At 34.1% G+C, this 27,655-nt stretch overlaps 2 pseudogenes across 1 annotated transcript in view; both read right to left on the reverse strand.

Moving 5' to 3' along the window:
- The window catches only part of LOC149059276 (uncharacterized), a 282,105-nt pseudogene that overhangs the window by 164,542 nt on the left and 89,908 nt on the right, over positions 1 to 27,655 (reverse strand). Inside the window, exon 5 of the transcript XR_016190914.1 lies at positions 22,168 to 22,174. The product of XR_016190914.1 is annotated as an uncharacterized LOC149059276 (transcript). The remainder of the gene's footprint in view (positions 1 to 22,167; positions 22,175 to 27,655) is intronic.
- On the reverse strand, positions 24,916 to 25,839 carry LOC149059290 (uncharacterized; annotated as a pseudogene).

Genomic DNA, 27,655 nt, shown 5'->3' on the forward strand with positions numbered 1-27,655 from the left:
ATTTGACATCTAATTCGACAATAACCACACTACGACGAATGATAGGTTGTCAGGTAAGCAAGGATCAATATTATGACGAAGGAAAACCGCACCGAGCTAACGGCAATAACTAAGCAAATGTGCGGTAATGACTCGTCAAACCAACCAATCAGGAACCAATGTAACCCATGAAAAGGTCACCCGATAGGTATAAATACCGGTGCATTTGCCGAACAGTTATCAGTATTTTAACATCATTTCAGTCGTCAACATAGTATAATACACAGACATTGATGACCAGAACCAGAGACTAGACGATTGCCGCAAGTTGCCAAAGCAGCTCATTCGACGTTTTGAAGCCGATCGCCGCGACGCCCATCTCCAAGTGCTGTTGAACGTATAACGTCACGTTATAAATTAATAACTGACTCTTGAGTTCTTGACGACAAACGACAGATTAACAGAGCCACAGAGCAAATTATATTTAATACCTATTTTTCATAGGTAGTCTATTCAGAGTTACGACTTTACGAGTGCTTACGACTATCGATAAATATCGACATGTCGGTGTTTACTGTGGACCGAGGTGCTGAATTTTATTGAAAAATAATCGTCGAATGGCCCGAGTGAGTGACTTACGGGTATGCTAATATTGTTTATAATATTCACAGCGAGTCGCAACTCGCAAATACATACATATATACGTATACACTGTCCTGGTGAAGTGGTGACCGACAACGGTGACAACCGAGATAATTATAAATCTATTAAAGCCTGTAATCTGTATCAAGGCATGTCTGAGAAATAACTTAGAAAAAAATAGATGAATATATCGATATTACATATACGCATCGATATTATGTCGATGTATCGGTATAAAAATTCGATAATATCATACTGTAATATCGATGATATTTGCGCATCCCTAATAACGTGACAAACTGCATCAACCGTCGATCCAGATCACCGGGTGCTCCACATTCGGTTATGTAAGACCGTGAAGGTATTTTGAGCTCGTTCCTTATTGTAATTATATATATATCGAAATCGTGCCTCTGTAGGCCTGATACCGCCCGCCACGGCTCACTTCATTTAGCCAACCGCGCGGCCCGGATTCACACTTCCCCTACTAAAATTGTGAAACCATTATTTTGTAATATATTGTATAATAAAATAATGTGACACCATAAAATTAGTCTTGATTCAACAACGAACAGTCCGCCTAATATCGGCGCACTGTATCAACTTCCGCGTCATTGTTGCAATAAATTAACAGAAAAAAGTTCAATACCTATTACAGTCTATAGATATGGAAGAAATAAATAAACGTGAAAAAAGGGGACTGATCAATTTAGTAGGTCATATTCAGAAAACTTTATTCGGAACATTAGACAACGAGGGCGGAGATATGTATAATACGCAAATTCGGGAGCTTCAAAATAGTAAAATAGTTGATAAGCAAACTAGTATATTAAAATTAACAAATAATGTTTTTGCTTTTAAAGACGCACAGGGAATGGAAATCCAAATCAAAGGTTTAAATATAACATGTAGCAACTTCGAAATCAGTTTAAAACGTGTATGGTATCAAATAGACATGTTGGAAATATGAATAATAATAACGAATTTAATAACAACATTATTGTTATTAATCCAACAATAAGTATTCGAAACGGACATGGTAGGTGAAATAATATCGGCAGCACAAAATGGTATTATACATTTAGATGTATCTACTAGAGAATTAAGAATGCAGCTGCGGGACATACTATTAAATCTGCCCAGGAAGCTGAAATTACTGTTTGATGTAAATTACATATCTCTCTATGAATTAAATTAAATTTCAAAATTAGCTATTGCATACATGAATGGAACTCTCATATTCGAATTAGTAATTTCGTTATTAAACCCAGTAGAACCAACGCTATATCATATAATACCACTGACGGTACGAAAAGAAACTCTACATATATGCATCTCACACCCGAATTCGAATATAGTGATTGATTAAGCGTAAAACACTCATTATCTCAAAAAGTATTCACTTTTTTCAAATTTTTTTTTTTCAAAATTTTAGATTTACGCTGTTCTAGAATTATATAATTATTTAATATTTTTCACCCTTATATTTATTAGGTAAACCACCATCAACTTTTGATTTTCAAATGGCAACCCATACTGAAAATTTCATAATTTAGTAAGGCTTTTTTTCTTATGAATTATCACGTTTAAATTTTCATTTTTCGTTTATCCGTTGACGAGATACAACTCCTCAAAGTTGGGGTGTTTTGGGAGGTGTTTGTGTGTAAATGCGTTATACCTAGTCAACACTGCAGACTGCAGTTATTAGGATTTTTGTGCTCCAGCGTAAAAAATAATAAACTATTCAAATCAATTCAGTAAGTACGATAGTTAAGCCTAAGTTGTGCCCCAAAATACCCCATTATGTTGCACAAGTTCTCCCCCACGCTAATAGTACGACTGGTTATGATATTATTGATTTTACTTATTTTACTTATCGCTTATAAAGACCAGAAGTTACAAGTAATAAATTCGATACTGAAGATATGGTGATAAATGATTATCAGTGTATATACTTCCGACAATAACATTTATTGTTATACATACATATTATAAGTTATTGGATTATTGGACTATCACGTCTTGTCACATGTAATCCCACGAGAGGATCAAGAGCAAAATTCAGCGAGCAATCAGAAAGTAAGGATTATTATCATATTATCATATAATCATATCATATAATACATTACCCGCTCATTTTTAAAAATAAATATTTAAAAACAAAGTAAGTAAAAACAAGTAAGGATTATTACCATATATTCATATAATAATTAAGGAATATACTATTTACTCAAATACTTTACCATACTGGACTACAGTGTAATTTAAACTGAGAATAAAATATAATAATAATAAAATAATAATTAATATGTATGGTCATTTGAATTATGGATGTGTAATATTTTTCGTTCAGCATAGAGCCTTCCAATAAAAAAATCGATAAAAACAGCTAAATTGATAAAAAAAAAAAATAAAAAAAAATTGATAAAAACAGCTTCAACTTATAACAAAAAAAAATAATTATTAATCTCAACTTCAAAGTATTACCACTGAACGTGAAAAAATTGAAATTAAACAAAGTTTTAAAAATACTCCAGCAGTAGGAATTGAACGAAAAATATTACACATCCATAATTCAAATGACCATACATATTAATTATTATTATTATATTTTATTCTCAGTTTAAATTACACTGTAGTCATTTAATATACCAATAATAACATTAATTATAAGAAAGCGCATATTACATACATTATACCTACTTAGCATAATCATTAGACTCCATAGAGCCCTATGAATTATGATTACCTGTCAATGTATCTTAGATACTATATTTACACTACCTACCTAGACAATTAAACAGCAGCTTAATTAAATAATGGTTTTCACACTATACAGTATACATTATTAGTAGGTATTAGGTATAATATAAAATCTCCATTAACCATTATCAATATTATAATAAAAGAGAGAACTTTTATTTAAAAGATTTATTGTTTAATATATCTTCTAATGATTTTAAATAAAGAATTGATTCATTCATATCCCTTAGTGGTATATACATTTTTAAATGTTCTACAATTAATAGATACTTGCAATATTTAAATATAAGACCAACATCATTAATGAATAATAAAAATAAAAGGTGATATAATCATGACTCTAAAAGATCTATTCGATAAATAAGATATTATTACTACCTATTTTACCTACCATTTAGAGCTTTAAAACATGTTCTTTTGTTAAAACGATTTTGTGGTATTCTTCAACATGTTTTCGTAGCAATGCATATCCGCTGAATAATTGTCCACATTTATTGTCTGGGCATTTTATTGATTTTTTATTGATATTTTCTACAAAGATTCCACTGCCGCACTTCTTTCTGTGTGCTACTAAATTCCGATGGTAACCAAAAACTTTTTTACATATATTGCACGTAAGTGAAGACGTAGGCGACATTATATAAACTGTGCTTAGGCGACACTTAAATTGATTTTAAGTAACACTTATATGGTTGTGCATACGAGTACCTAACAATATAATAAAGTTGCAGTGTATGCATATGAAATAATAAATAATAATTTACAAGATGTTATGAACAAGCGTCAAGCTGTACAAAGAAAATTAATAATATTTAATATGTATAACAACACTAATAACATTCATAAACTTAATGATCAACCATCAACTTTTTATACTAATACTATAAAAATACTAGTTAGTTCATATTTATTTAATCGTTGTACACTCAATTTACAATTCTGAATAAACTATACTAACAAATTTAAATAAGATTTTAAACAGGTAAATTTTACATTACCTATGATAAATAAATTGGCTCTTAACTAATTTTATTCATGACCAATTGTCCCTTATTTTATAACAATTTTCAGTGACGCTGAACCCTATGATAAATATTCAACTAGCTATTTTAACCTAAATGGGTAATTGGTTAGTGCGTAAAAATAATGATTTATATTTTGTGCGTATTAATGATCTTAATCCTGCCTCAAAAAAGATAAGTTTCTGTATTAATAATTGAGAAAAACTCGTCTTTTGGATGTCTTGGTTTGTATGAAGAGTACATAAAATGTGTAGTTATAATTCAAAATTACATAAAATTAAACATCAATATTTTGTTTTGTAGGTTAGGTTAGTAAATTATACTCCCCCCCCCTTACAAGTACAATATTAAGGCTGATATTTAGATATTGTTGCCTTTTAAAATATTTTTCGCTTAACTAAATTTTAGGACTTCAGCGTCACTGTTAATATTATGAACCATTAAAAAATTTTACTTTCATTTATAAGCCCAGGACTATGAAAAATCTATTCCAAAATGATGATACAGTTAAATCAAAATTTTCGTTTTGCAGTTTTGCAAAATATGAGTAAAGATATAACATGTATTCAAAAAATTGAAACCAAATTTCCAATAACCGCAGACTTAAAACAAAAGTAAAATTTTTAAAATGCTGTTAATAATATTTTAACTCGAATTTAGTACAAATTACTATTTAATGACAACACCAATCATTGACAGAAAGAATTTATATTGAGCCATTACTTAGTAGTAATTTATATACATGTATAATATACATATTATATGTATGTATAATAATAATTAATCTCATACCTAATAACTATTATTATTTTTTTTTTTTTATTTGCTTTACGCAATTTACACAATATGTGTAGGTATGTGTGTTAAACACAAGATACATTTATCTTTTAAGTTGTAATGATTAATGTTGTCACCTCACTTAAATTAATTATAAAATAACATACAAATTATAAAACATTAACACTAGCAAAATTTTTAGCTTTCAATAATTTCATTGGTTATGTGACGTTAGTTGTCCAAATAGATTTTTTTCCACTTCTTGCAATTATTAACTTGATTACACCATAGATTACACCTAAACAATTTATTTGTCATTATAATAATTAAATAATATTACAGTTAAACAAATTTATACTTACTTAATTTATTTTGTAGTCATATTTAAATCCAATATGTGAGACAATATTTATATTTATTTTTTTCACTGTTACCAAAATATTGGTATTTTTAATTGTAATTAGAAATAGGAGTATGAATATCATTTTAGCATGAAGAATATCCCAACTTGTATGTGATAGTAGATTTAATTATGGTATATTCAAATTGCGATTTGAAATCATAATATATTATGTGTATGAAATACATTTAAACAACAATTGTAGATGTATAAATGATTAAACTGAAATAAAAATGTTTTAACTTAATGATACCTATATGCATTGTATTATTTATTTAATTGTAGAAACTACTAACTAGTAAAACTTACCAACAAATTGTACATAATATTATTTATATTATGTACCTACTCGTCAAGTATCCAATTTTCATGTGATTAACCAATTTAGGTAATTTCTTATTTAATTAAATTATTAAATAAAATACAATATGTGGTAGATAAGAAAAGATTTATTCAAGAACTTTGTATAATGTTTATATTAAACTTGAACTTTATTATAACCTAATAAGTGCATTATTAAAATTTAAACACTTAAAAATGATAAATATTAAACAGTAAAACTTTATTAACATTAACGACTCGATTCGAGCCAATTCAATAATTATTCAATCTTATAATCACATCGTGCTTATAATCTTAAAAGTTTATAACATAACCGTTTATCAGAATATACTCAACGTATTGCCATGTGCTTCACGATAACCAAGTATTGGGTATAATTTCATATCATGTAACCATGAACTATGATATCTGTAATCGTGCACATAATAATACAAATAACAGCTGATGTGAAAATACGTAATACGGCTGTTATTAATGGTCTGATAATACATTATGTATGATATGAAAATACGTCATTGTAGTGAGTAGGTACAAAGATTATCATTTATCGCCGATATACCTTGTGGTTGAACAATATCGAATTTATTACTTATAGCTTCTGGTCTTTGTAACTGATAAGTATTATTATTATGACCAGTGCCGCAAACTTATGTGCCGCTACTTAATGGGGTGATCTACATATGCTAACCCTACTAAATTGGCATTATAAAATACATTTATGGGCCCAACTTACGTTTACATTAGGTACTTATTGAATTGATCTGAAAAATGTAATATTTTTTACCCTAGGGCATACAAATTCTAATTTTCGCGGTAGATATAACACATTTACACACAAACACCTTCCAAAACACCCCAACTTTGAGGAGTTGTATCTCGTCAACGGATAAACGAAAAATGAAAATTTAAACGTGATAATTCATAAGAAAAAAAGCCTTACTAAATTATGAAATTTTCAGTATGGGTTGCCATTTGAAAATCAAAAGTTGATGGTGGTTTACCTAATAAATATAAGGGTGAAAAATATTAAATAGTTATATAATTCTAGAACAGCGTAAATCTAAAATTTTGAAAAAAAAAAAAATTGAAAAAAGTGCATACTTTTTGAGATAATGAGTGTTTTACGCTTAATCAATCACCCTGTATGGCCATTTCAAAAACACACGAGTACTATCTAACGATTTCCGTAACACATTTAATGAAATGTAGAGAGCTAACAAGCATAACTATGTGTCCCGAAACACAACCGTTGTGTATAGGGTCCACAGTGACTACCTTGTGAAATTGAATTATTTATGAAACCAACGGTGGTGCCGTCAACCTGCGCAATAAAATACTTGGAATTATCACGTAGCATTTACAATAAGTTAAAATATAATAAAAAATGGATTTATATAATAAACACGTTGGACGACGTGGCTGTCACTTGCGATCAGTGGGATAACGCTAAGAATTTACAATTAAGGGGTGTGGGTATAATAACATTAAGCGAACAGTGCAGGGCGCATACACCACAGGTAGTGCTAACGCCTAATAGGCATCTGAAGTCTGTACAGTACTTCGATTTTATTCCTCCGGTGAACATACCAACTAGTATAAAACTTCCGTCGATACCTAGTGTTAAATTTGAAAATATACTTGTACATAAAAATCTCATAGTGAAATTGATATTAGTGACTTTTCTAAAACCATCGAGGAGTTAGAAAACGCCGTAGAGGATGAAAAGAACAGGAATATATTACAGTCAACAGGTGGTATGCACACAAAAATAATTATAATATTAGGAATAATAGTAGTTTATAATTTATTTAATATTTATAAAAATAAAAGTAAATATTGTAACCATAGACTAGTAATTCCTAAAGTAGAAGTAACCTCATTATAAAATATTTTTGTGACAAAATGGTTACAGTAAAAGAATTAGTGCGGTATATGGAGCAATTGAGAATCGAGTTGTATGAGAACGCTCATACTTTGGCAACCAACCCGGGTGGTCAGGCACCGATCTGCTTGAAAATTCATTTATTAAAGACAAACCGAAAAACAGGTTTCCTTTTAAATAGGCGACAGGTCCACGTACTATATAACATTTTGTGCACTTTTATAGAGCGCCAAATGACGAAGAGGGACAGGATCATGAAACCCCTGCCACTCAATATTCCATTCACTTCAAACCGAGACTCTAATAGTAGATGTACTTAAGGAATTATTTTATAATGTAGCAGTTTAAATTACATCCAATTAGATAAATAAATAAAAGTAATATGTAACAGAACGTAGTTAAATATCTAATAATTTATCATTTTAGAAAAAAATATAAAGCATCAAAAATGAATACTGTAAGATTTAGCCGAGTGTTCATGGAGCAATTCGTCGACCAACTAAAAATAACTTTTAGCCAGGAATACCACGTGAATCCGACGGATTAATATAAATATCGAAATCCGTCCTGTTTAAGGGGCCATGTTAGTCCCACTAACAGAAATCTAGGAGGTCCCTTCAATGAGGAACAAATCGATTTGATAACTGTGAAATCTACTGTCCACTGTCCAGATATTGATTTTTTATAGACTGTGAGCTTTCGGCCTTTTTATGGGCTTACTGACCACCCATCACACAAGGGGAACACTTGTGTGATGACGCATAAACCGAACCGCGTGGTGTCCAGTGGGCACGTCGGTAGAATCTATGGGCTTTAAACAATTTGAAGTTGAAATACCATAAAAATATTAAAGAAAGATACATCTTAAAAATGAAAATAAAAATGTATGGTAACAAAGAGATTTATATTTTACAGGATACACTTATAGTAATAATGAGAATAATAATGAAACCATATTCAAATGGCACATGGCAAATGCATAAAATACAAGAATATACTTTTTTTATATGAAAATTTGGTGGGGGGGGGGGAAGAAATATGGATAAAATAATATTTGGAAATAATACTAATACGGGATGCGGCTCCAGAATGTGGTTGCCGAGCTTATACAAGGAAATATCTATATAAATATATATAATATAAATAATATATATAATATATAACAAAACAAACAGAGGATTGAGGGGATAAATTCAGATAAAATAATACTAATACGGGCTGCGGCTCCGGAGTGCGGTTACCGAGCTTATTATATGAATTATGAAGAAATAGAAAAAGTAATATAATATACATAAAAATATATATATTAATACGGACCCAAGGCTCCGTAAAACGGTTACCGGGGTGTAAATATTGCCCGGGAGATTTTGAAGGAAGATGTACATATATAAAGGAAACGACATGATAAAATGGATATATATATTGTAGGGGAGGTTTTTTGGGCCAAGTTAATGATACGTTACGAAGACCTGAGACTGTGGAGATGTCGGTGAATGTCGGTGGCTTCCCCCGCCACGGGCCTATACAGGTGTTTTAGCCCATTATGATAACAATATACGACGTGGTAAAAAACAATATACAAAAAAAACCTTTGGTCCACGTGGGTTCCAGCGCCAGCACAAAACGCCTTGAAACAACTGGAGGTGGATGTCGGTAATGTGTCATATAAGATGGTGGATGACAAAATGCGTTGAGACGTAAATCGTCATGGACGTCGTCGGTGAGTTATAGCGATCCTGATGAGGCATGCATTGTTGTCTTGCGGGGGGAATATACAATAATTTGGAACACAGGTATGCACTGATGACGCATACCAGCGGCGCGGACGATGACGGCAGCGACAACCGAACAGGTACGAGGGTATGAGGGGAACGGGGAAAAGGTATTGCATAACACAGCTATTATTTTAATTATAATTGAGAAGAGTGATAAGGAATTATTAAAATGCAAGTGGCCTAAAATTCCGTGGCGTTACAAGACTTAGGATAATGGATTCCTCGAATTTATTATTCATAAATCAAGTCCTACTTCTTACCTACTCATAAGAGTCGTTACCAATGTTTATAACCTTGACTGTAATTAACTCATTGTCAAATTCGACTTAAGCCCCATAACATTTAAACATTAATAACCATCCACTGATGTGGTTTGAAGTTGAATGAAAAGTTAAATACGAGCTTAATATTACACTGAATTATTCAGTTCGCGTTTAGTTTAACATTCAAAATCTGAATTCGATTCCATACCATATATGTTGAATTTAACCTACCTTTAATATGCAGTATGGGCCGTAGAATAGTTTAGTAGTCATACCTAACGTGACTATACTAACAAAATATGTAAAATATTGTTTATTCATCAATTGATTTTTACCAAATATAACTTATATAACTTATGTTATTATTAAATATACATATAAAATTATTTTTTACGTTTTACAATTTTAGGATATAATGTCACGGTCGTTATCACAACGATCGTGGCGTTTTTCTCGACGTCCGCGAGAACGCGACCGCCAACCGGTCTGGCCGCCGCCGTCGAGGCAGCCACCGGCCCGGAGGCGAGAGACGACAACGGGCAGCTTTTGCCTGACCATCGTCAACGCTGCACACGAGTGTACTAATTAACGTGGTTAATAAAGTGTGTTGTCGTTATAAACGTGTCGAAGTTTTTTACCTCATTCCGCTCAATCTTTTATTTTCCACCAAACCCATTAAAAACTTAATAATTGCGTTGTTTTTGTTCTGACCTGCACAGTTATCACAAAAAATATAGAGGCGTTCAACTACTTTACCAATATTACTATTGATGTAATGACTTATAAATTATAAGACTTCGTTAGGTCCTTACTGTGGATAAGTTTGAACACCAAAGTTACAAACTGTGAGATATCTATAATAATAAAGATCTTGGACAGGTATTTGAGGTAATGAATTGGCCATGTAATCGATACAAATGCCCACAATTTTTGTATCGTCCTGGCATATTTTTTTAATTGAGCTTAAAGCTATTTAAAACTTTTGACTTCGACGCTTGTGAATTAACAATTCAGCAACAGCCACTTTTTTGTATTTTCATTAAGACTTCAAGATTCTAGCATTTAGCTCTTCACAAGTGGGACAAGTAATCTTTTATGGACGTTAAAATCTCTGATTGAAATTTTCTTTAACATACAACCAGAAAGATTTATAAGAAACTTTGTGATAAGTATATTTTTCTTTAAACATTTCATTCATTTTTTTGGCAGACAATTTTGCATCCAAATATTTGACTTCCTTTCCAGTAGAGAGAGATAATTTTATTAGAAAATATTCTAAATAACTATGAATATCAATCATAATTTCACCACCCAATGCATTACAACTAATATTTTTCCTCGCATATCCCGTGAACTTTGAATATTTTTAGATAAAAAAATTAGACGTTCTCAGCGTTTTTTTGCTATACCGAAAAACCTACTAAAAAAAGCACTTTTACATACCATTTGTTTTTTTGTTTGATACGTGACGAAATATTTTATCGAAACCGATTTGGGCTTGGCTTGTTCAACACACATTTCTAATCTACTTCGTTTTCTCTGTACAGGCTATAATTCCATTAAACGTTGTATGTAACAGATAGACATTTTTTTTTACACTTATAGATCACCCATTTTATTTTAATACAATTATATTATTTAGTAATAAAAATAAGTGTACATGCGTGCATATTGCTTCTTGCAAATTTTCATGAATTTCTTTTCCAGCGTAATTTATATAAGATTCACATCTTTCTTCCTTTTTGAAATTTTAAGAATTTCTGTCTCGGAATCAGTCAGAATTCATTTTCAAAAATAAAATAACAGTTGTCACTATACTTTACTGTAGTAAAGGCAACGATATACTGATTAACATTACACTGATTACAGCAAATTATAATGGTTATGGATAATATTGATAAAAATAATATATTTATATATACAGTAAATTTCTTGGAATTTTTCTCAAGACGTATTGTATAATATTAATAGTACATAAATTGGTTTCAATACAACTAACATAAGATAAATTCAAAATAATTATTTATATAAGATGTTTACTGCAGAAATGTGACATGTCATGGAAATGTTCCCTTTCTGCAGTAAAGTGAAATTTTTAAACACTAGGTATATTACTATATTTAACGTTTGGATAGTCGGATTTCACTCCTTTCTGTTATAGGGCGTTATGGTCAGGATAAACAATAAGGAATTAATAATGCATACAAGTAATTATTGCACAACGGCGCACGAATACTTTATTTTTTTAACAATATGTTTTTGAGAAAACACAAAAAAAATCCCATAACAAAATATTATAATATAAAAATATATAAAGAAAAGATATCGACACCGGGCGTCCGGCTATATCACACACAACGGGTCGTCGAGACGAACTGACTGACTAGGAACTACAACTCTTATCATAATATCATTATTTATTACTACTTTGCAGTTAACGATGTATTTACGCGTGCTTAACGAAAAATTATAATAAAATCAAAATTGATAAAAATAGACTTGTTCCGTTTCTGCAGTTAGTGATTCATTTATCAATAATCGTTAAAATGATTTTTACACTTAATCCATCAAGAGAAAGCACCGCGATCCGACCAAAAACTTTTTTCTACTTGCCAATCCCCTCTCGATTCTATGCCACAGGGTGTCCGGATTCGAATACAGGGTGATGAGGGGAATGTGCAGGATCGGTGTGCTCTCTCACTGGATATATAATAGAAAAATATATACTTAAATTAATATAATTTTTCAAAAAAAAAAATATTTAGTGCCTGTATTGGTTTGCAATAAAATATAATAAATCAGGATCATTTATATAATATTTAAAAAGATGTGTATTCAAATAAACGATTACCTAATAAAAAAGTATTTATAGGCATATTAACATTTTTGGTAAAAACTTTTTAGAAATTGTATATTTAAAAAAACTCGTTGATTAGAGTCAATGAAACTAACAGTTGTTAATATTAGGATCTGTAATTGAAAAAAGTTCATTAGATATAGATCTATATTATAACATTGCTAGGTATGCAAAAAATTGTATAAATGTTTTTTAAAATAATGTTTTGACCAAGCATTTTACGTCAGCTATGTGAAACTCATTTTGTTGTTTTTGTTTATGAGTATGAGAATCAAACATAGTTTGATATTAGCCGATGTGTAAATTTATGTTTGAGCTACATAAATTAAAAATGCAGCAAAGTATACATATTCTACGTGTCAATAATATCCCGGTTTCTCCACTCTAGATCTGGTCATGATATTATAATATATCATAATGCAAAAATATTTTTGTTAAAAATACCTTATCGCTGAACATGTTTCCACTGTTCAAATAAAACTCCTTATTTTTGATTGGCTGGTTTGTCATCTTACTTCTGAAAAGTGTTTGTCAATTGTTATATAATTAAAATACTATATGATTTAACAGGATTCGTTTTCAATATTTTTGATATTTTTAATCGAATCAACAACAACGTCGTTATCATTATCAAATAGTCGTTGGTAACTAATAGTTACCTATGACAATATATAATATAAATTATAATATTATACTAATCTATAAACATATATTAATAAAAGGCTATTTATGTGTGTGCGTGTGTGGGTGTGGGTTTACCGTTAGTGTCTTATGGGATCCTGCGTGTAGAAACGGAGCGTTTAAAACAAAAATTAAATAATATACCAGCTTGGTTTAATCTTTAATCTATGCGTTTCTGCTACAACCAAAGATACGTAAGTATAAGCGGCCGGTCTACGGCTATAACCATGTTTAGCGTTTAGTTGATAATATTATGTGATTATCAATATTATTTTGGCGATGGGGTATCACCAATGCGCGTATCTGTCTCGCTCACGAGGAAGGTAACACGGCCGTTTGGTCGCTAAACCAGCAGGTGTACTAAATAATAAACAACGTACTAATTTTTGGTCGAGTGACGTGAGTGGTTAAGTAAAACTTTATTGTTAAAAAGGAAAAACGTATAATCATATATATATATATAAATGAAGGTCGGACAAATAGGTGACGTTAGCGTACAGAGGTAGTTTTTCGCGTAGAGTCGAGTAGAGACGTCGGGTCGGTCAGACGGGAAAAAACATAGTGACAAAATGTCGGGCGCGACGGTCGGCCGCACGTCACGGCGGCGGATCGAGCCATAGAGTAATATAGAGATGCCGTTCGAAAAAAAAAGTGAAGCGGAAAAGGTGTATGTTTGCCAGTGTTGCCTATCTAGTGGAAAAAAATTATGTTGTCACAAAGTGTACGATAAAATGAAATCACGTTTCGTAACTTCATTGCATTTTTTTTTTTACACATTTTTGAATTTTTAAGTGTATAAATATGTGCATATTTAGCAATAATTTTTGCATAAAAATCGGGCCCTAGTAATAATATATAAGAGCTTATAATAGTTTTGCTCTTTTGGTGCACGATTGACAGTCTTGTAAAAGATACTTTTAAAAAGTATTCAAGTACAGATACAAATACTTAAATTCAAAAGTATTTAAAATACGTATTTGGACACTTGGAAAAAAAGTATTTAAGTATAAATACGAATACTTTTAAAAAGTATTTAAATATACTTTCAAATACTTTTTTTTTTATGTTTTATCTTTTTACCTTAACCTTATAGATAAATTTAATCATTAGTAAACTGAATTAATTTTTTATTTCAGCACTCTAGTTTTACTTAAATTTACTAATTTTATAAATATGGCATAGTAGTTATTATTATTTAATATCAAGAAAAACAGCTATATTTTTTTTTATTAGAATTTTGTATTTACAGTTGACACATGTATTAATCTATAATAAATAATTTATTGCACTTCAGTACCTAGTATAACTTTTTCATAGAATACTTTTACTCAAATACTTTACAAGACAGGCGATTGATTCTGTTATTTTCATAGTGGTGTAGCACACTGCTATATGCCAATCTCTGCTCAACATTTAATCCTGAAAATACAATAACAGTAATAGTAAATTATTATGTTCCTTTTTTGGTTATGTATTTATTTTTATAATGACATATTATATGAACATCATTTGTATGTGTTTATATTAATATCATATACCTAAATTGTAAAACTTAAATAATAAACTATAAATTCAATTATTGTCATTTAAAAATATTTAGTTTATTAAACTATATACACAATACACAAGTTATAAATTATTAAATGAATGGGCGGAGAAACTATACAATAATAATAAACAAAAACTAAATTATTGTCCTTTAAAAAGAGTAAGTTTATTAAACCACATCCGAACAGAAGGGGTTTCATTGTGTTTTTTTAAACTGTAATTTATTTTTATATTTATATAAGTAGAAGATATAGATTTTATTAAAAGTGTTGTATGGTCGGCTAATGGACTTCTGGTTTCAGTACTATGATTTTTTAATGATTTAAATATATTTGAATTAAATACAAAATGTTTAAGGACATCGGTTTGAACTTGTAATTTGTTTACAACTTTAGAAGTATAATCATATGTTCTCAAAATGTTTTCTGTAATGAAACAAACATCTATGACATCTTCGCTTGGAAAAATAAGTCCACCATGAATGCCTCCCTTTTTTTTAATGTTATCAACGAATTTAAAAAACATTCTTTTTCGGCAGCACACAATGCATGTTTGCAAACATCACATTTCAGTACATTGGTCAATTTATGAACTACAAATCCTGAAATATAAAAAATGATTTCTTTTGAAAAATTACTAAAAGAGTATGAACTGTGACTTCCAATATAATCATGGTCCATTATTAATGCAGAAATATCTTGTTCATTTTCTTCATCAATTGGATCAAAACTGCAACCTGAAGAATTGTTATTTAAAACAGTAACTGGATCTGAACTGGAGTAGTGAAGAATATCTATCTCTTCAAGTGGTATACAATTACCAGTATTAAAACTTGGTATATCATTTGTTCTGATAACTAATTTTCGGTATGCTGAACGAAACTGCCTCACTGTTGGATTATTGTTATGCCCACCGTGGGCTCTTATACTACCGAAAAACAGTTCTTGGTGATCTTGGCTAAATTTATAAATTTTCATATGTTGTAAGACATCAGTTTCCACAAACAAAGTATATAGCTGTAAAATACTATTTAAACTGACTATAAATCCAAGAAACCCAGTTTTTCGTTGTGATTCAAGTACGGGTGTAAAATCTCCTGGTCTATCTTGAATTTTAAGACCTTTAATATATGTTGTCATTTTTTCTGTGAACAATCTAACTTCTTGAATGTTTTCTTCACATAATGATTTTTTAAATCCTACACAGTTGATAGATTTTGAGTTTAATATGTCAAAGCCAGTATTAAAGAGTTAGATAAATTGTATGGTAGCACCTGAATTAGAAAATTCTTTTAGTTTGAGGCTATCTTTGCAAAATGTCAATGCATCTGCTACTGACTGACTAAGTAGTTGGGTTGCAAGTTTTACTTTCATCTTTTGTTTAAAATAAAGAAGATGCTGTTTTCGCAGTTTATTAGCAAGATGGCATCCTTCCTTCTCTTGCAAATAACACAATTGTCGGACATATTCAAATTTTATTTCATTATTTTCACTATCTCTAAAGACCTTCTTTTCACCAAAAGCATTACGAACCAATTTGATCATATGTGCAGGATCAAAAAGGGTTACAATTTTTGGATTACTTTCAAAGCCAGAAGAAAAAGATGTATCTAATGCACTCAAAACGTAGTTACAACCTAAAAGTTGAGCTGCACTAATATTACTAGAACAACCATCAAATGTTAAGCTCAAGACTTTTATACCAGTGCTGTTCAATACATTTAATGCGTGGCGAACTAGTTCAACTTTTTGTGCACTTTTTAAAGCATCCACTACAAAATAACCAATTGGTAACTTCCAATTCTCATTTACCGAGACTGCCATAAAAACTAAACATTGTTTAGCTGTGTTTAAACTATCATTATCCATATAATTTCCCATATCAACCCTTCCATAATACTTAGTACCATCAAATTCCAGGTGTTGTCTTATAGCCATTTCATCCATAGACAAAGCTAATAAAATAGGATGGGGTGAATTATTTACTTTAAGTGTTAGCATCTTTAACGACTCTTCAGTAAAACCTGGTTCAGCATTGACATTTCTGTACCATTTACTAAGAGTTCTACTATGAGGTAAAATCGTGTCAAACTGCTGTCTTACATACGAATATGCTTTAGCAGAAAAAAAATGTAATGATAAAGCAAATTGACGAATGGTGGCACTATATTTCTTTGGAACTTTTTTACCTAATTTTTTTTTTGTCCAATTAGTTATCAAATCTTTATGCTTACCAAAAGACTCAGACAGGGTATAACTGGCTTCCTCGTCAATTAAATTTTGTTTTTGAAGCTCGGAAATTATATTCTTCATAGATGAAATTCTTTTACTTTGGCGCCTTATTTTTTGCTGAAGGGTTTTCATTTTAATATTTTTGATAGTGACTTCATGTGATAGTTGGTGAAGATTTTTTTTCAATGCGATTTTGCGTGGAGTGTCATCTGGAACTATCTCAGTGTCTATGGACATTGTGGATGAGTCAAGTACATTCTAAAAAAAAAATTATAAATAAACAAATATATTGTAATTTTATGATTAATGTATATACAATATTGTATTATAATTTTTAATATTACCGAGATATTTTTATTTGATGTGATTGTTTCACAATTCATCATTGATACAGAAGAATTGTCTAATGGTAGTACTCCTTCTTCTTCAGTAGAACTTGATTGAACTGGTTCCAACAAAGATACTCCGTCTACCTCTATATTGCTCAAAGGACACTAAAAATAACAACATAAAAAATGTTGAGACTTGATAAGCAACAAATAAACATTTTAACAGAAATATAATATTAACAATGACCAAATATGGTGACTGTTAGTTTGATATATAAATTGTATGAATTGAAGAAAATGTTACTTATACCTTTTTAAAATAATATTAATAAAACTTTAAGCAATTTTCATTTATCTGAAATTTAAATTATAAAACATACCCAATTGCTTTATGTTTTATTAGTATTAGGTAGTATATTTTTGTAATTTATTATATTCTATTGTGTATTGTAAATTATCATTAATTATGACTCACCTTTACTAAAGTTCTGGCAACATTTAAAGAAGCAATATTGTCAACTGAATCGCTAGCAGAACTAGTATAAAAAGTTTTAATTACAGGCAAGTTGGTTACAGTTTCTGAGTATTGTTGTTTTGCCTAAAATAATAAATGTAGATTAAATACCTATCCGTCATAGAGTTACTTTGTTTTTTTTAATCTACTCAAATGCACACTTACACATTTTATTCTGTTTATAATTTTAGTTGGAATAGCATGTTTAAGTAACAGTCTTCTACCCTTCCCCATTACAAAAAATGAATCGTCAAAATGTGCTGAACAAACTAAACTTGTCTTTCATACTTTATCAGGTAGTATGCCATTTTCTCACAAAAAATTGTACCATTTATTCTTGTAAGTGTCTTTAAGCGGAAATCTGAAATAAATAGTCAAAGTAAGTCTATCATAATCACTTCTAAAAAAAAAAAATTGAAAATAAAGATTTCATTTCACAAGATAATATACCTATGAAAAGTTATATTAGCCGATTTAGCTTTGGCATTGTTCGTTCTTCCACAAACTAGACAACTAGGCATTTTTAATTACCAGCAAAAAGAAATAAAAACAGTAAAAGCAAGTCGCAAAATAAACGCAATAACGAAAGTAAAGAGTAATAACTGAATTACTGAACGATCATACGGCATGAATATTACACTAAACCGTCTAAACCATAGAACAGTAAACAACAATAATGAAATTAAGAACACATGGCATATTAGAGGGAAACAACACACGAGATAACAAATGTATCGAAGATAACGGCATTACAGGTGAATCGTTTTACCATATATTGTACAATAATTTTTGTGTACTATCCACTTAAACTGGCAATCATACACCTTTTGCGCTTCACTTTCTTGTGCAGCTGAGATATGTAAAGCCCTCTCTATATTACTCTATGGATCGAGCAGGCGGGACGTGGAGGGGGCAAGACGCGAGTTCGGTCGGTCGGTGCAAGGAGCATAAATATGACTCGCAAAAGCAAGTGTGTTAAAATTTATACAATGCAAAAAGGACAGGGCGGTATGTTGGTACAATGTTGCATGTGATGATACGTCGGAGTATCACCACATTATCATTTATCATAATATCATACAATGTACATAATAGGCAAGATTAAAGATAGTATGGTTGCCCAACGAATCTAGAAAAGTGTCGACCGATATGAATCTCTACTTATCAGCGGTCTAGGACATTTCGGCGTGGCTATCTCGGCGTAAGGCCGTTTCGGCGTGGGTCTATTTCGGCGTATAGTCATTTTTTCATAAAATGTCATGTTATATAAGCACTGTCCCCCAACCACTCTTCAACGTAGTGTCCGGCGACTTAGCTCGGCAGCTGTGGTTACCTGCGCTGTCAGCGATACCGTCGCGTCCGCTGGTACATGCTGACAAGACATCTGAAGCCAGTAATATTGTAAATCCCCGCAAAAAGCGACACTGCACACGTCCTACTCTATCAACATTTCGACAACGGTGACCGGCAAGCCGAACCGTCTGCCGACGTCTCGACACCTTTTTTCATGACCACTGACTTAAGTGCACGTCCCACTGGTCAAGTCTGCCGATCCGTCTGTCAACTGTCAACGTCAAAAAACCACACGGTCAACATTTTGGTGTTCCTGTTTTTTCGTCTTTCATTAATGTTCACCGACACCATGATGGACTAAGTCGACTATCTGGGGCCGTGGAAGGCCCGGCGGCTAACATCCACAACCGTCTTCAACGTAACTGGTGCAGATGGGCCATGTCGATCACGAGTATAAGGTATCAACGGCCCACGTGCCAAGCTCATCGCAGCCACCGGTTACCAACATCTCAAGCCACCAGCAGTCGTCAAGTATTATTTTCCCCCAACTTCCCCTTGTTTTTTCATTTTGATTATGTATCACCACTGTTTTTTTTACACTCCGGTTCTCCTCGACGGTGTCCCGAGATAATTAAGTATTATTTTTCCCTTTTTTCATTTTGATTATGTATCACTCCGACTTATTATTTCTACTTATCCTCCATTTCTCCTAATAGGTGCCCCGGTAACGGTCATGCGGAGCCGTTGGTCTTTTCCTTTAATACACATAAGAGTATAATGTGTCATACCGACGTATGATAGGTTAGGATATACCTAACCTAACCTAACCTAACCTAACCTAACCTAACCTTTTTTTTTTTTTTTTTTTTTTTGGAATGTGCTCACCATAACCTCTTGGGGGGAACTTTGCCTCTCGGTAATCCTACCCCCAAGTGGTCGAAAGCCGTTTATTTAAGAAAAGAACAGGCTACACGACTCGGTGGACAGTGGTGGGCCAATCTCCCACTCACTGGTCCTCACAATGCGTTATTTACAATACGGAGGGCCTCTATCCCCTGAAATTGCCCTTCAGGCCACAACAAAATAGCTAAGCTAAATTTAATTTATTCTATTCATTGCCGGATCCCGCTGACGTTGTCGTTCCTCTTCCTCTCTTGTTTTCAGAACATTGACTACAAATCCGCTCACAGCATCCCATTTAGCATTATGGCTAAGGTCTTACTGATTGACAGTTCAAGTCCCTTATCTGCCATCCACACAGATACCGTGTTTAGCGACTGGTTCATCGCCTCTTCTAAAAGAGGAGTAGTATGTCCTGTCGCTACTATCGCGACGTCATCAGCGAAAGCTACAATCGATGAACTGGATATACCGCTTATATTTTTAGGCAATTTCTTACTCACCAGATCATCATACATGATGTTCCAAAGTGTAGGTCCAAGGACCGACCCTTGTGGAACACCACTCGTAATGGTTCGACACTTGGAATCGCCATATAGGAGGTATCTGTCGCTGAGATAGCTTCTAAGCACACGAATCAAGTACGGAGGTACCTTCTTCATCACCAATGCCTGCTCGATGTGTACCCATGATGCCGAGTTAAAGGCGTTTGCGACATCCAAAGAAACCATAGCACACAGTTTTCTTTTGTAGAGGGGTCCGGTTGCTGCACTTTCAACCACCTCCCTCACGCAGTTTAGTGCGTCTATGGTAGATCGTCCCTTCCTGAATCCGAATTGATTGTTGCAGATGCCTCCTGTCTGCTCCAAGTGTGTTTCCAACCTCTTCTTGATAATTCTTTCATAGAGTTTACCGATCGTGTCTAGTAGACATATCGGTCTGTAAGACGATGGTTCCTCAAGTGGTTTTTCACCTTTACGAAACAGTACCAATTTGGCGACCTTCCATGGGCTCGGGAACAGTCCCTCGGCAAGGCATTTGTTCAACGTATGCAGAATAATGTCTGGTTTCTTACTTATTACAATTTTGAGTACGACGTCTGGAATACCATCTTGCCCGGGGGCCTTGTTTGTCGGTAGGCTGGATCCTATGGAGATTAGTTCTTCGCTTGTTATCTGTGGAACCTCCTCTGTCTGATCTGTCACTTCCCATCTTGGTGCCTGGTGGCTAGGAAATAACGTGTCTACTATCAACTCAAGTCGCCCAGGTATAGTAAGTCCTACAATCGGTCTACGTCCCACCAACTTTTTTGTTACGAGCTTGTAGGGTAAGCCCCATGGATCAACCTCCACCTGGTTGCACAATTCCCGCCAGCTGTTCTCCTTGCTTTGCTTGATTGCCACTCTTAGTCTTTTCTTATGTTCCCTATATTCGTCCAGTTGCTTCTGGCAATCTTCTCGTCGGAGTCTAGCCCTGCGTAGCATTCTCCTTGTTTTCATACATGTTTTCCTGAGGTTGGAAATTTCCGGCGTCCACCAATAACACGGCTTTTTTCCCCACTTGTAGGACAGCTTGGGCATGGAGCTGTTGCACGCGTCTACCAGTATCGCGGAGCAGCACGCAGCCATGTCTGCTGCGCGGTCCATCTGTGGAACATTGGTTTCCTTGAGAAAGCTGTTTAGCTTAGCCAAGTCTAGTTTCTTCCATGCCCAGCCGTTTCTGTCAATAACTGGTCTTCTTTCAGGCGTTTTTAGTTGAAAGAAAACATACAGGTGATCGCTCATTGATTCAATGTCCAGGACTTCCCATCTACTGAGAACTCTGGTGATACCCCTTGTCGCAAACGTTAGGTCAAGAAATGACTCGGAACGCGGGAAGGTTGGTACTTGTCCGTCATTTGCTGGGATAAGCCCTAGGGACTCAGCCATCTCTAACAGTGCTTCACCTCTTGGATCCATTCTCTTTGAACCCCAATCCTGCGCGTGCGCATTGAAGTCACCCGAGAGTATGATCTCTCGGCTTGCCACTCTGATGCTGTGTTCCAGTTTGTTCAGGAAGTCAATAAATTCCTCGAATCGGCAATTTGGTGAGATGTAGCAGCTATACACCCTGTAGGTTTCCAGGTCCATCCATGCGAACCCCACATCAGTTCCTGTCCTCAGTATTTGTACATGTTGTTGGGAGTATAGGGCGCATTTCCCATCTGTACTGCCTACCGACCCAGGTTGGTCTGGCACCTTGTTCGGTTCACTTATGCACAGTATGTCTGCTTCCAGCTCCTTCATAGTGTTTAACGCTAGCGCCTGAGCCTCCATGCTCCTGTTCGTATTAATCTGTAGAAAGGCAGCCATGTCAATCCGACAACGCTGTTTTCGTCTTCAATTGTGATTCCTCCCTCAGGATCTTCCCGAAAGAAGCCGCCTCCAGTGCGTCCTTTTTGCAGTTGTTTGCGAAGTGCCCAACGTCGCCGCAACGCCTGCAGCATTTGGTCCTGTCTACTCCCTTGCATTCGTTGGCCTCGTGATCGAATGCCAGGCATCTGTAGCACCTTGTTCTCTTCTTCTCTACCAGGCGTACACGACAGTTCACCACGCTTATTTTAATTCGACCATCTGCAATAATCGCCTGGGCGTTTGCCGTTGGCAGAAGGACGAGAAGCCGTTTGTGATCCTCCGAATGCGATCCTTAGGCTTACAATTTTGATCAAGTCTTCTGGGATTGGCATCACGTGGTGTATTGAGTCTTTTACGTCATCTCGATCAGACCACGCATCAATATCCCTTATCTCCACCATGGTGCGCTGTTGTAGCACCCTTATCGTAGCATCACCGCCGGCAGCTCTGGATGCCTCATCTTTGACTATGTCCACCGTTGCTTGATCTCCACGCACTTCGATCAGTAGACTACCATTTCTTGTTTTCCTTATGTCCATAATGTTGTCGCCCACCTTATTTTTATCCATACCAGTTTTGATTTTCTTTGCTAGCATGGGGAATTCTGCATCGTTACGGCCATCGATCAAAATTCCGGCCGGGCGGGTCTTTATCTTCCGTGCGCTGGCTGTTCCAGTGGTCGGAAGTCCTGTAGCCTTGCTGATTGCCAACGGAGGTCCGGAATTTTTTGGGGGTTTTTTTTTTCTAACTACCTCCGACCACTGGCCGTTTGGTACCTCCTGGTGTGACATATCTTCAGCCCATTGTGTTTCGCGAATTTCGCCCGCATCACCGCCAGACTCCAATTCTCTTTCTTCTCTGTCCTGCTTATTTGGTTTTGTCCGCTTACCTCGTACCGCCTCACCTCTTTCGGTCTCTTTGGCGGCTAGCAGTTCCCTATTTATCTGGATTAGATCGTTGACTGCCGACCTTTGTTCTCTTATTTCGTTCCAAATCTTTTTTATTTCATTTACCGTCTGGTCCGACGAGTCTTTCGCTGGGATTAATCCGCTCTTACCAGCTGCTCCCAACGTGCCGATTATTTTCCCCTCAGTTTCCTTTATTTGTGTTGTGACGCCCTGAATCATCTCCTGTTGTTTGGCCTGGTGGTGCTGTACTTCACGCAGCTTCTGCGTGACTGCATCTGGAGACCGCACCATTCCGATGACCTTGCCAGTCCTGATCATTTCTCTGAAACTAGTCCCCAGGGCTTTGGCACTCTCCTTGATAGAGACCTTGGTGTTCGTAGCCAATGAAATTTCTGCCTCTAATCTCTCCAGACTCTTCATGCTATCCTCGAGGGCTGTTTGATACGCTTTCTCAGCCATTTCCCTGGGCGATAAAGCCGGAGTGCTCTTATGCGAAGATCCCGAGGGGGAAGACGATGAACGTAGCCGGGACTCTATCGTTGCCACTGCAGGAGCCGAGGCGACTTTTTTCGCAGCTGTCTTTGCGACGTCGGCTTTTGTTGAAGCGCTATGTTGTGTGCCCTCCGGTACAGATTTCTCAGCACTAGTAGTTACTAGAGTGACGGGGGCCTGGCTGGCCACCCCCGCACCCTCACGGTCGTAGGATAACAACCTCAGTGAGCCCGCTACGTTGGACCCGGCTTTTACCCCGGATCCACTCACTGTTGCCGGCACCTGGGGGTCCGAATCCCCTAGTGCGGTAACCAAATTTCTGTTATTCACGTCCATTTGTAGTTTTTTAAAGGGTGCCTCTCCCTTGCGTTTTAGCCCTGCCGCCAGGGGGATTTTAAGTCAGTGTTACCTTCACCTATGTCCGTTTGCAGGCGCATGCAGGTGGACAAGACCTGCCCGACCAGTTAAGGTCAGGCTCTGTGTGTGGGCCTAAGTAAGGCTGGGACCGCTTGGTAAGACCTAGTTAAAGGCCCGCAAGCTCCCCCACCGCGTCAAGGTGGGTCTCGTCGGGGGAGAACCTAACCCTAACCTAACCTAACCTAACCTAACCTTTTTTTTTTTTTTTTTTATTTTTTTATCGGGAACCAAAGCGGGAACTGCTTGCGCATTACTTCCGCTCTGGCCCCATCGTTTATTTAGTACTAAATATCACATCAAAATACACAACAGAAAAAATTGGAGGTGGGTGAGACAGTCCCCCACTTCACCTCCTCACAAAAGTTATTACGATATGTACAGTATGTATTCAGCTAGATGGGATTGCTTCTTGAGCCGGTTTCAGCCCGTCGCTCTGGAACCTCGTTCGGTCTGCAGTGCTTCTCGAGCCGATCTTATTCCGCCATTCTTGTGGAACTCGTTCGTTCATCAATTGGCATCAGGAGCCTGCTGCCTCTTCCTCTCCTCAAGCTCACTGGTGGACATTATTCGCCCGACGAGAGTCGCGATCCTCTGCCTAATTATACTTATTAAAAAAAAATTTTAATTTTATATATATTTAAATTCATTTTTTTTAAATTAACCTAAATTAAACTTTATAATAATATTTATTAACTGCTGTAGTAGTATTTTTTTTTTCTTTTGTGTATTTACTTTACATTGAATCCTTACGTATTTTTGTTTTTTTTTTTTTAAATGTCTTATTAGATTATCGTATTTCACTTTCCTTACCATAAAATCAAAAATACATTTTGTCAATTTTACATCAGTTCTCGGATCGTGAGCATACGTTAATCTATGTTTTTTATTACAAACCATCCCGTGTGTTTCCTCTAAATTCAATAGTCTTCCTGTTTTTTTGAATGTACCTATTTCGTACTCGAAGATTGTCCTTTTTGTATTTAAGTTTTCTAATAATATGGTAAAAGTGCCATTGAATTTAGTGTCATAACACGTTATGTTTAATACTGGGAATCTGTTTATGTCTAATCTTTTTAAGACGTTTAAATCCTAATTTCCGTTCCAAAATACTACTACACTAGTTTTGTCTTCTTTTGTGATATAATTTTCAATAAATGACGGACTTAGATTGTTTAGAGTTGATCTTAAACTTTTGTCTAGTTGTTCTAGGCAAGCTTTTTGCAGTACTTCTTTGCATTTAAATATTCTTTTTATCTCCTTCTTGGCCAACAGTAGTTCATGATTTTTCATTGGTCGTATTTCGTCATGAAGTGGCAAGAGGAGTGGTCTCCCTTCAAGTTTGCGTACCTTACACTTGTCCAAACTGTTTGATATCACTCCTGATATCAACACCATACTCGTCCTATTCACCATTGAAAATTCAAAGTCCATTATCACGAACTTGTGTGACCTTTTTCTGTTACAATAAAGTTTCTCTATATAAGTTATTTTAAGTTTTAAATTTTAAATTTAATAATTATGTTTCATAATATAATGGCTTATATTCTAGTTATTATTTACTTTATCTATATTTTGGTTTTATAATTCTAAATTTATAATTATTATTTTTTACTCAATGTATTATTTCTTATACCATTATCTCCTTTTAGTGTCGGTGGTTGCTCGTTCCAATAGAATATAGTCGCAACACCCACCGGCTTCTTTTTCTTTTCTCCGTTAACACAGATATGCAATCAGTTAATCACGTCTCTAACATTCATTCATTTTTCACTTTTTATTATTCTATTATTTACCTCTAATTTAATGACTATTACACGTTTAGATTATTATACTTTATAATTATTTTTACTATTTTAGTTATTTCTATTCCTATTGCGTCTAATACTATCCTGTCTATTTCTAATTCTAAAGAAACATCCCATGTGGAATTTATTCCATTCACTTATTCTAATATTGTTATTATTTTTAGCAAATTCTCTTTCTACCCTAATTGCTAATTCTACATATTGTTTTAATTCGTCTGTTGTCTCATTCCCTGACAACCTTGGTGGTATGATCTCTCTATAAATTATAGTTGCCACCCCTACTGGTTTTGGTACATGACCTATGTAACTTATTAAATCCCTGCAACGATATCTGTTTATATGTCCGTGATTTTGTGTCATGTCATACATAAATCTCGTTATGTTTCGTGTAATTATTTCTAATTCTTCTTTCGAGAAAACTTCGTCTAGCATAAAATTTGCCCTGTTTATGTGTTCTAATAAACATTTAGGTATTTGATTCTTTCCCACAGTACTGGTATCGTGTTCCCCAAGTATAATTCGTTTTTCCAATTCTATCACGAATCTTTTGTTCCTATTCCTACAATTAAAATAATATTTTTTTTTTTATGTCAATTTTACTTAATTCTATTTATCTTAAATTTATATATTTATATTTGCTCATTATTATCGTAATATTTCTTTACATCATTTTTGTGTACCGTCACTTGTTTTCTGTTTCGTGAAATAATTATATTTTCCGTGTCTAACACGTCTAAAACTTCATATGGTCCCTTCCATAAAGGACTTAATTTATTTTTTTTACGACAAATAAAATATGTATACAACAAAAATATAATAATAAAATAACTCACAAGGTGTCGGTGCACTGCTGGCCAGCCGCTGCCTAAAAATACAATAAAAAAACACACACAACAAGATACAGTGATACAAGTTACAATTACTATAATAATAATAGCTCTTCTGGCACTTGCGACAATAAAAAAAAGGAAATTACAGCAAGATTTACCACTATTGTGGAAAAAGAATATACAATATTGTATTTCGGCACTGATCGGTGTTGACGCGGCAACGTTTTATACGAGAGCGAGTGTCACGGCGGCCGTGTTAATTAATATTCACGTAGTCGGTGCGGCGGCATACGATAACGGCATATCTCAATACTACATAATTCACACGGGACAGAAATAAAAACATACAAAAATAAAACACTAATTACAACGGTGATTATGTGTGTGCGTGTGTGTGTGTGTGTGTGTGTGTGTGTGTGTGTGTGTGTGTGTGTGAACAGCTGTCCTCCGCGACCGGTTTGCTTATATTTTTATTGTAATTCAGCGTTAACAATTATTATTACCATTGCCGTTTTGGTTGATGAGTGTCTTATTATTATTATTGCCATTTTTGGCTGATTAGTGTTTAGTATTATTGCCTATTGGCTTATTATTATTATTATTATTGCCATT

Source organism: Diuraphis noxia, unplaced genomic scaffold, assembly GCF_037042655.1.
Source record: "Diuraphis noxia isolate RWA-SAM2 unplaced genomic scaffold, SU_Dnox_SAM2 contig0001, whole genome shotgun sequence".
NCBI classification, from domain to species: Eukaryota; Metazoa; Arthropoda; class Insecta; order Hemiptera; family Aphididae; genus Diuraphis; species Diuraphis noxia.